Raw genomic sequence first — 8,957 nt, forward strand, 5'->3', positions numbered from 1 at the left:
TTTAGCATCTGTCCTGTTATTATTTTTTTTTAAATTTTTTTTTATTGTATACAAATGGGATACATTTTGTTTCTCTATTTGTACATGGAGTCAAGGCTTACCATTTGTGTAATCATACGTTTACATAGGGCAATGATGTTTATTTTTTTTTCCTTCCCCCCCACCCCTCCCACCCCTCTTTTCCCTCTATACAGTCCTTCTTTCCTTCATTCTTACCGCTCTCCTTATCCCTAACCCTAAACCTAACCCTAAACCTAATGCTAACCCCTCCCACCCCCCATTATATGTCCTCATCCGCTTATCAGCGAGATCATTCGTCCTTTAGTTTTTGAGATTGGCTTATCTCACTTAGCATGATATTCTCCAATTTCATCCATTTGCCTACAAATGCCATAATTTTAACATTCTTCATTGCGGAGTAATATTCCATTGTATATATATGCCACAGTTTCTTTATCCATTCATCAACTGAAGGGCATCTAGTTTGGTTCCACAATCTGGCTATGGTGAATTGAGCAGCAATGAACATTGATGTGGCTGTATCTCTGTAGTATGCTGATTTTAAGTCCTTTGGGTATAGACCAAGGAGTGGGATAGCTGGGTCAAATGGTGTTTCCATTCCAAGCTTTCTGAGGAATCTCCACACTGCTTTCCAGAGTGGCTGCACTAATTTGCAACCCCACCAGCAATGTATGAGTGTTCCTTTTTCACCACATCCTCGCCAACACCTGTTGTTGCTTGTATTCTTGATAATCGCCATTCTGATTGGGGTGAGATGAAATCTTAGGGTAGTTTTGATTTGCATTTCCCTTATTACTAGGGATGTTGAACATTTTTTCATATATCTGGTGATTACTTGTACATCTTCTTCTGTGAAGTGTTTGTTCATTTCCTTAGCCCATTTGTTGATTGGATTATTTGTATTCTTCTTGTAGAGTTTTTTGAGTTCTTTATATATTCTGGAAATTAGCGCTCTATCTGAGGTATGGTTGGCAAAGATATTCTCCCACTCTGTAGGCTCTCTCTTCACATTTCTGATAGTTTCCTTTGCTGAGAGAAAGCTTTTTAGTTTGAATCTATCCCAGTTGTTGATTCTTGCTTTTATTTCTTGTGCTATGGGAGTCCTGTTAAGAAAGTCTGATCCTAAGCCAACAAGTTGAAGGTTTGGACCTAGTTTTTCTTCTATAAGATGCAGGGTCTCTGGTCTGATTCCGAGGTCCTTGATCCATTTTGAGTTGAGTTTTGTGTAGGGCGAGAGATAGGGGTTTAATTTCATTCTGTTGCATATGGTTTTCCAGTTTTCCCAGCACCATTTGTTGAAGAGGCTATCTTTTCTCCATTGCATATTTTTGGAACCTTTGTCTAGTATGAGAAAATTGTATTTATTTGGGTTTGTGTCCATGTCCTCTATTCTGTACCATTGATCTACCTGTCTATTTTGGTACCAATACCATGCCGTTTTTGTTACTATTGCTTTGTAGTAGAGTTGAAGATCTGGTATTGCAATACCCCCTGCTTCGCTCTTGCTACTGAGGATTGCTTTAGCTATTCTAGGTTTTTTATTCTTCCAGATGAATTTCATAATTGCTTGCTCTATTTCTGCAAGGTACATCATTGGGATTTTAATTGGAATTGCATTGAATCTGTATAGCACTTTAGGTAGTATGGCCAGTTTGACAATATTAATTCTGCCAATCCAGGAACATGGGAGATCTTTCCATCTTCTAAGGTTTTCTTTAATTTCTTTCTTTAGTGTTCTGTAGTTCTCATTGTAGAGGTCTTTCACCTCTTTTGTGAGATTGATTCCCAAGTATTTTATTTTTTTCGATGCTATTGTGAATGGGGTAGTTTTCCTAATTTCTCTTTCTGAAGATTCATCACTTATGTATAAAAATGCATTGGATTTATGAGCATTGATCTTGTAACCTGCTACTTTACTGAATTCACTTATGAGTTCTAAAAGTTTTCTGGTGGAATTTCCAGGTTCCTCTAAATATATAATCATGTCATCAGCGAACAGGGATAGTTTGAGTTCTTCTTTTCCTATTCGTATCCCTTTAATTTCTTTGGTTTGTCTGATTGCTCTGGCTAGAGTCTCAAGGACGATGTTGAATAGAAGTGGTGAAAGAGGGCATCCCTGCCTTGTTCCAGTTTTTAGGGGGAACGCTTTCAGTTTTTCACCATTTAGAATGATATTAGTCATGGGCTTAGCGTAGATGGCCTTTATAATATTAAGGAATGTTCCCACTACCCCAATTTTTTCTAGTGTTTTGAGCATGAAGGGATGCTGTATTTTATCGAATGCTTTTTCTGCATCTATTGAAATAATCATGTGATTCTTAACTTTAAGTCTGTTGATATGGTGAATGACATTTATTGATTTCTGGATGTTGAACCAACCTTGCATCCCTGAGATAAAACCCACTTGATCGTGGTGCACTATCTTTTTAATATATATTTGTATGCGATTTGCTAAAATTTTGTTGAGAATTTTTGCGTCAATGTTCATTAAGGATATTGGTCTGAAATTTTCTTTCCTCGATGTGTCTCTGTCTGGTTTAGGTATCAGGGTGATATTGGCTTCATAGAACGAGTTTGGGAGGGTTCCCTCCTCTTCTATTTCATGGAATAGTTTGAGGAGTATTGGAATGAGCTCTTCTTTAAAGGTTTTGTAGAACTCGGCTGAGAACCCATCTGGTCCTGGACTTTTCTTTGTTGGTAGGCTTTTGATGACCTCTTCTATTTCATTGCTTGAAATTGGTTTATTTAAGTTTTGTATGTCCTCCTTGTTCAGTTTAGGTAATTCATATGTCTCTAGAAACTTGTTGATGTCTTCGAGGTTTTCTGTTTTGTTGGAGTATAGATTTTCGAAATAGCTTCTAATTATGTTTTGTATTTCACTCGTGTCTGTTGTGATGTTTCCTTGTTCATTCCGAATTTTAGTAATTTGAGTTTTCTCCCTCTTTCTCTTTGTTAGTGTGGCTAAGGGTTTATCAATTTTATTTATTTTTTCAAAGAACCAACTATTTATTTTGTTAATTTTTCCAATTGTTTCTTTTGTTTCGATTTCGTTGATTTCGGCTCTGATTTTAACTATTTCCTGTCTTCTACTACTTTTGGTATTGGTCTGCTCTTCTTTTTCTAGTGCTTTGAGCTGTAGTGTTAAGTCGTTTATTTGTTGATTTCTACTTCTTTTTTTGAATGCACCCCATGAAATAAATCTTCCTCTAAGTACTGCTTTCACAGTGTCCCAGAGATTTTGATATGATGTGTCTTTGTTCTCGTTTACTTCTAAGAATTTTTTTATTTCCCTCCTGATGTCTTCTGTTATCCATTCATCATATAATAGTGTATTATTTAATCTCCAGGTATTGGAGAAGTTTCTGTTTTTAATTCTGTCATTTATTTCTAATTTCAATCCATTATGATCTGATAGAGTACAAGGTAGTATCTCTATCTTCTTGTATTTGCTAACAGTAGCTTTGTGGCATAAAATATGGTCTATTTTAGAGAAGGATCCATGTGCTGCTGAGAAGAAAGTGTATTCATTCTTTATTGGATGGTATATTCTATATATGTCCGTTAAGTCTAAATTGTTGATTGTGTTGTTGAGATCTATAGTTTCTTTATTCAATTTTTGTTTGGACGATCTATCCAGTGGTGAGAGAGGTGTGTTAAAATCGCCTAGTATTATTGTGTTGTGGTCTATTTGATTTCTGGAATTGAGAAGGATTTGTTTGATGTACGTGGATGAGCCAATGTTCGGGGCATAGATATTTATGATTGTTATGTCTTGCTGATTTATGCTTCCCTTAAGCAGCATGTAATGTCCTTCTTTATCCCTTCTGACTAGTTTTGGTTTGAAGTTCACATTATCTGAAATGAGGATGGATACTCCAGCTTTTTTGCTGTGTCCGTGTGCATGGTATGTTTTTCCCCATCCTTTCACCTTTAGTCTATGGGTGTCTCTTTCTATGAGATGAGTCTCTTGCAGGCAGCATATTGTTGGATTTTTCTTTTTAATCCAATCTGCCAGTCTGTGTCTTTTGATTGATGAATTCAGGCCATTAACATTCAGGGTTATTATTGTGATATGATTTGTATTCCCAGTCAATTGACTCATATTTGTTTTTGACATGATTTGGTTTCTCCTTTATTTGGCTATTCCTTTAGGCTAGGGCATCCTGTTGCTGATTTGCATCGTTGTTTTTCATCTCTTCCTCATGGAATATTTTGTTGAGAATGTTCTGTAATGCTGGCTTTCTTTTTGTAAATTCCTTTAGCTTTTGTTTATCATGGAAGGATCTTATTTCATCGTCAAATTTGAAGGTAAGTTTTGCTGGGTATAAGATTCTTGGTTGGCATCCATTTTCTTTCAGGGCTTGGTATATGTTGTTCCAGGCCCTTCTAGCTTTTAGGGTCTGGATTGAAAAATGTGCTGATATTCTTATTGGTTTCCCTCTGAATGTAATTTGATTCTTTTCTCTCGCGGCCTTTAAAATTCTGTCTTTATTTTGTATGTTAGGTATTTTCATAATAATGTGCCTTGGTGTGGGTCTGTTGTAATTTTGTATGTTTGGAGTTCTATAAGCCTCTTGTACTTGGTTTTCCATTTCATTCTTCAGATTTGGGAAATTTTCTGATATTATTTCATTGAATAGATTGTTCATTCCTTTGGTTTGTTTCTCTAAGCCTTCCTCAATCCCAATAATTCTTAAATTTGGCCTTTTCATGATATCCCATAATTCTTGTAGATTCTGTTCATGATTTCTTACCATCTTTTCTGTTTGGCCAAGTTTGCTTTCAAGATTAAATAATTTGTCTTCAATGTCTGATGTTCTGTCTTCCAGGTGTTCTATCCTATTGGTTATGCTTTCTATGGAGTTTTTAACTTGGTTTATTGTTTCCTTCATTTCAAGTATTTCAGTTTGTTTTTTTTTTCAGTATCTCTAACTCTTTATTGAAATGATCTCTTGCTTCCCGTATTTGGTCTTTTAACTGTTGATTGGTGCGATCATTTAATGCCTGCATTTGCTCTTTCATCTCCTCCTTCAATGCCTGCATTTGCTCTTTCATCTCCTCTTTAGCTTCCCTGATCGTTTTAATTATGTACATTCTGAACTCCCTTTCTGACATTTCTTCTGCTGTGCTGTCATTGGGTTTTATTGATGTAGTATCTTGGTTTGTTTGGGACATTTTCTTCCCTTGTTTTCTCATATTGATCAGGTGTCAGTGGGACCCTGAGATATTGCAGTTTTCCGCTATTGGCTTATAGTGTCCTGGTAGATTTCCAGTGTATCACCTCCCAGCCTTCAGTAGCCTGATGTCTTGGAGGAATCTGATAATGCAGTGCATCCGAAGAAAACTGCCCCTAGCCCCCTACTGGTTCCACGGTTTGGAGCTGGCTTTGTGCGGAAAGGCTCTCACTGTGGGCCTGCACCATGCAGCTGGCCGTGTGGGAGGAGCCCACTGCCGGAGTGTGGAAGGCTACCTTGGGAAGCCTCTATCTGCCCTGCCCGGCTCCGATAAGCCACCTTTATCTGGGTCTGCCACCCGGGCCGAGCTTTACCCAGTGGGCAGACTCACCTGTGGCTCTATTTCAGTACGAGTCTCTCAATGCCTCCACTTCTTAACTCCTGGGTTCTGGAGTGACTGGGGGTGCAGTCACCCTCTAGGCCGCCATCTTGGATCGCCCCGTGAAGAGAGCCTGCGGCCCGAGTGGGCAGAGCTGCCTTAAGAGGCCTCTGGCTGCCCTGCCTTGATCCCAGAGGCTGCTTGTGGATCGAAGCTCTCTGTTGGTTCGGGGGCTTGTGGCTGGTTCTATGTAGAAAACCTCTCACTGGGCGGTCTGGTCTGAGAAGCTAGCCTTAAAAGGCACCTCCCACCACAGTGGTCCAGGTTACTTGGGGAAGTCTCTGGCTGCCCTATCCTGGTCCCTGAAGCTGCTTGCATGCCGGAGTATGCTGCGCTGCGCTGGCTCCAGGACTTGGAGCTTGTTCTAGTCAGAAAGGATCTCACTAGCGGGCCCGCTCCAAGAACCTGGAGACGCTGGCTGTGTGGGCGGGGCCCACTGCCGGAGTGCACAGGGCTGCCTGTGGAAGACTCCAGCTGCCCTGCCCGGCTCCGATAAGCCACCTCTATCTGGGCCTGCCACCCAGGCCGAGCTTTACCCAGTGGGCAGACTCACCTGTGGCTCTATTTCAGTCCGAGTCTCTCAATGCCTCCCCTTCTTAACTCCTGGGTTCTGGAGCGACTGGGGGTGCAGTTACTCTCTAGGCCGCCATCTTGGATCGCCCCCATCTGCCGTATTTTTAAACCTAAAAGATTTTAAGTAAGCTTTAATTAGAGTCTTTTAAGCAACCTTCAGTAAATATTTGCATTTCTTCACAAGGTTTGTGAGAAAGGGAATCTATGTAAATATTCTTTTCAATTTGTCACCAGTTAAGCAGTCTAGTTTTATTTGGATTACATAAGTAAGGTACAATCAAATTCAGAATGCCTTTGTCCTTAGAAAAGAAATGTAAATCTCTCAATTACAAGGCAAAATAAAGTTATATTATGTATATCAATGGCCATCTATGAGATGTTCTTTGATTCCCACTCTTTCAGTGAATATTGGATAATATTTGAAGATATTTTTGGTTACCACAATAAGGGACTATACTACTAGTATCTAGTAGGTAGAGACCAAGGTTGTTTCTATATATCCTATTATATAGAAGACCTCCCACACAAAGAATTATCCAACTCAAATTATTAATGGAACTGAGGCTGGGAAACCCTGACATATACAACTCAAAATATTCCAAATCAGATTAAAGTGATTATTAAGATCTGTTCTTGATTCTTTGCATTAATGTGATTAATCATATATATAATATATAAAATATGTATTATATATTACATGTATGTTATACAGTATGATTTATACATATTACATGCATTACATGTATGTTGTATGTAATATATCATGGTGTGTACATATTGCATATACATTACCTACATGTTTTGTGTAATATATATAATGTTATATATAATATCCTATATATCTCATATAAGTTATACATATATATTACATATGTATTATATGCATATTATATATATTATATAAAACATACATATACCAGTACCTAATAGATTATTGACCAATCTATTACCTAAGTAGACTATTGACTAAAGATTTTCTTATGATTAAGGTGTAAACTAAAATATACCAGATTTCCCCCTACTTAACATTTATTTTACTAAAACACTACAAAACCAATATTTCCTCAAATTCAGAAAATAGTATCATGTAAAGATTAATTACATAAATTGTTTAATTTTAAGAATTTCCTTAAAATTTTCTAATGAATTTACAGTTTATGTTCATTTGTTGGTTTATTTATTTTGTTTTCATTGTTTCAGACTGAAAAAGTTACTCTAGCTAGACTTTATCTTAATTGCTATTCTGGGTACAATTTCCTAAGCATTTTTTCTGAGAATTGATCTTATATAGGCAAAATATCTCGGAGATGTCTGGCTGATATGTCAGAGATCTAAATATAAGCTCAAAACCAAGAAGTAGGCATTGAGAATTTATTGCATACCAGTCCTGTGCTTTAGCACATGCTTTCTCAAAATATTGCATGAGGTATTAAGACGAATCCTTTATTCTTTTCTCCAAATTGGTATGTTCAATAGCTGTGTTATAATAAAATATTATGTTTCAAGTCACACAAAATTATGCACTTTGTAATATTTAGATATCAATCACAAGACTAAACAGTGTGCATTTTAGGGACAGATACAAAAGAAGTAAGCTAGCTTACTCTTTGCTTTTACAGGCTGGTTAAAACCAAAGAATTAATTAAAGTACAATATTTGAGTAATAGAGAAGAGCACTTCATTCAATGCCAAATTTCACCATAAGACAGGATTGAGTTATGGATGAAAGTAAAGGTATATGGAATAATAGAGGAAAAAAGGTCACAAGTAGAGTTGATCTCTTCTTCTTCAGTAGATTGATAATTAATAGATAGATAATTATTTTAGTAGCTGCATCAGTTCCTCAGAATGAAAATATTTAACCTTTGATAATTTTGAAGGGCTATTATTGTACTGTTTCCAGCAAGTAATCACTCTCAGTGTATGTACCATTTTTGCAGCAAAGATGTTCCACTGCATCATTGAAAGTGCTATATCCATTATCATGTGATGTCATTACAAATACTGCTTAAGCCAAACAAATTAGTTCTTCTAGTGAATAAAATTAAAATTATAGGTCTATGACTTAATATATAGCCTAAAGATCATTATGTCCATTTGATTATGTATGTTAACTGTTATTATCCTGATAATTCTTATTTAATTACTTTATATTACTAATTTATTATCAATGTATTCATACTACCACCTACTAAGGTTACATGTAGAGTTACACACTATGATCAACACTTCATGTGCAATTGAGGAAAAGAATTGCTATTTCAAATCACAACCATCTCATATGGTCAGTGTCTTGTGTAATATAAAGACTCTTGTGTTCTCCTGAGTCTCTAATAAGAAGGAATTTGTAAAGATGATCTGTGCTGAGTTTGTGGTATTGACCTGTTTTCCTCTAAAAAGACAAAGAAGAATTCAGAATTTGGAGGGTAATAAAAGAAGTCGCAGGAACAAAGAAAGTCTGAACAGTTTGAAAGGAAGGTAAAAGACATGTTCTACAAATGACCAAAAAGTTTCAATTACAAAATAGGCAGTATTCAATTTAAAGCATTTTTGCACTTTGCTGAATCAATCAATTTATCTATCTAGCAGTCACCTATTATCTATCACCATCATCATCTTTGTTTATATCTAAAAAACCTGTCTTCCATCCTGAAGTGAATTAAATACTTACAAATTCCTCTGAAGCTCCAAGTACAGGACAGAGTCCCAGCTGAGCTACGTGAGGCAAGACAGAAGCTTAGATTCAAAGC

This window comes from Sciurus carolinensis, chromosome 14 (assembly GCF_902686445.1).
Source record: "Sciurus carolinensis chromosome 14, mSciCar1.2, whole genome shotgun sequence".
Classification (NCBI taxonomy): domain Eukaryota; kingdom Metazoa; phylum Chordata; class Mammalia; order Rodentia; family Sciuridae; genus Sciurus; species Sciurus carolinensis.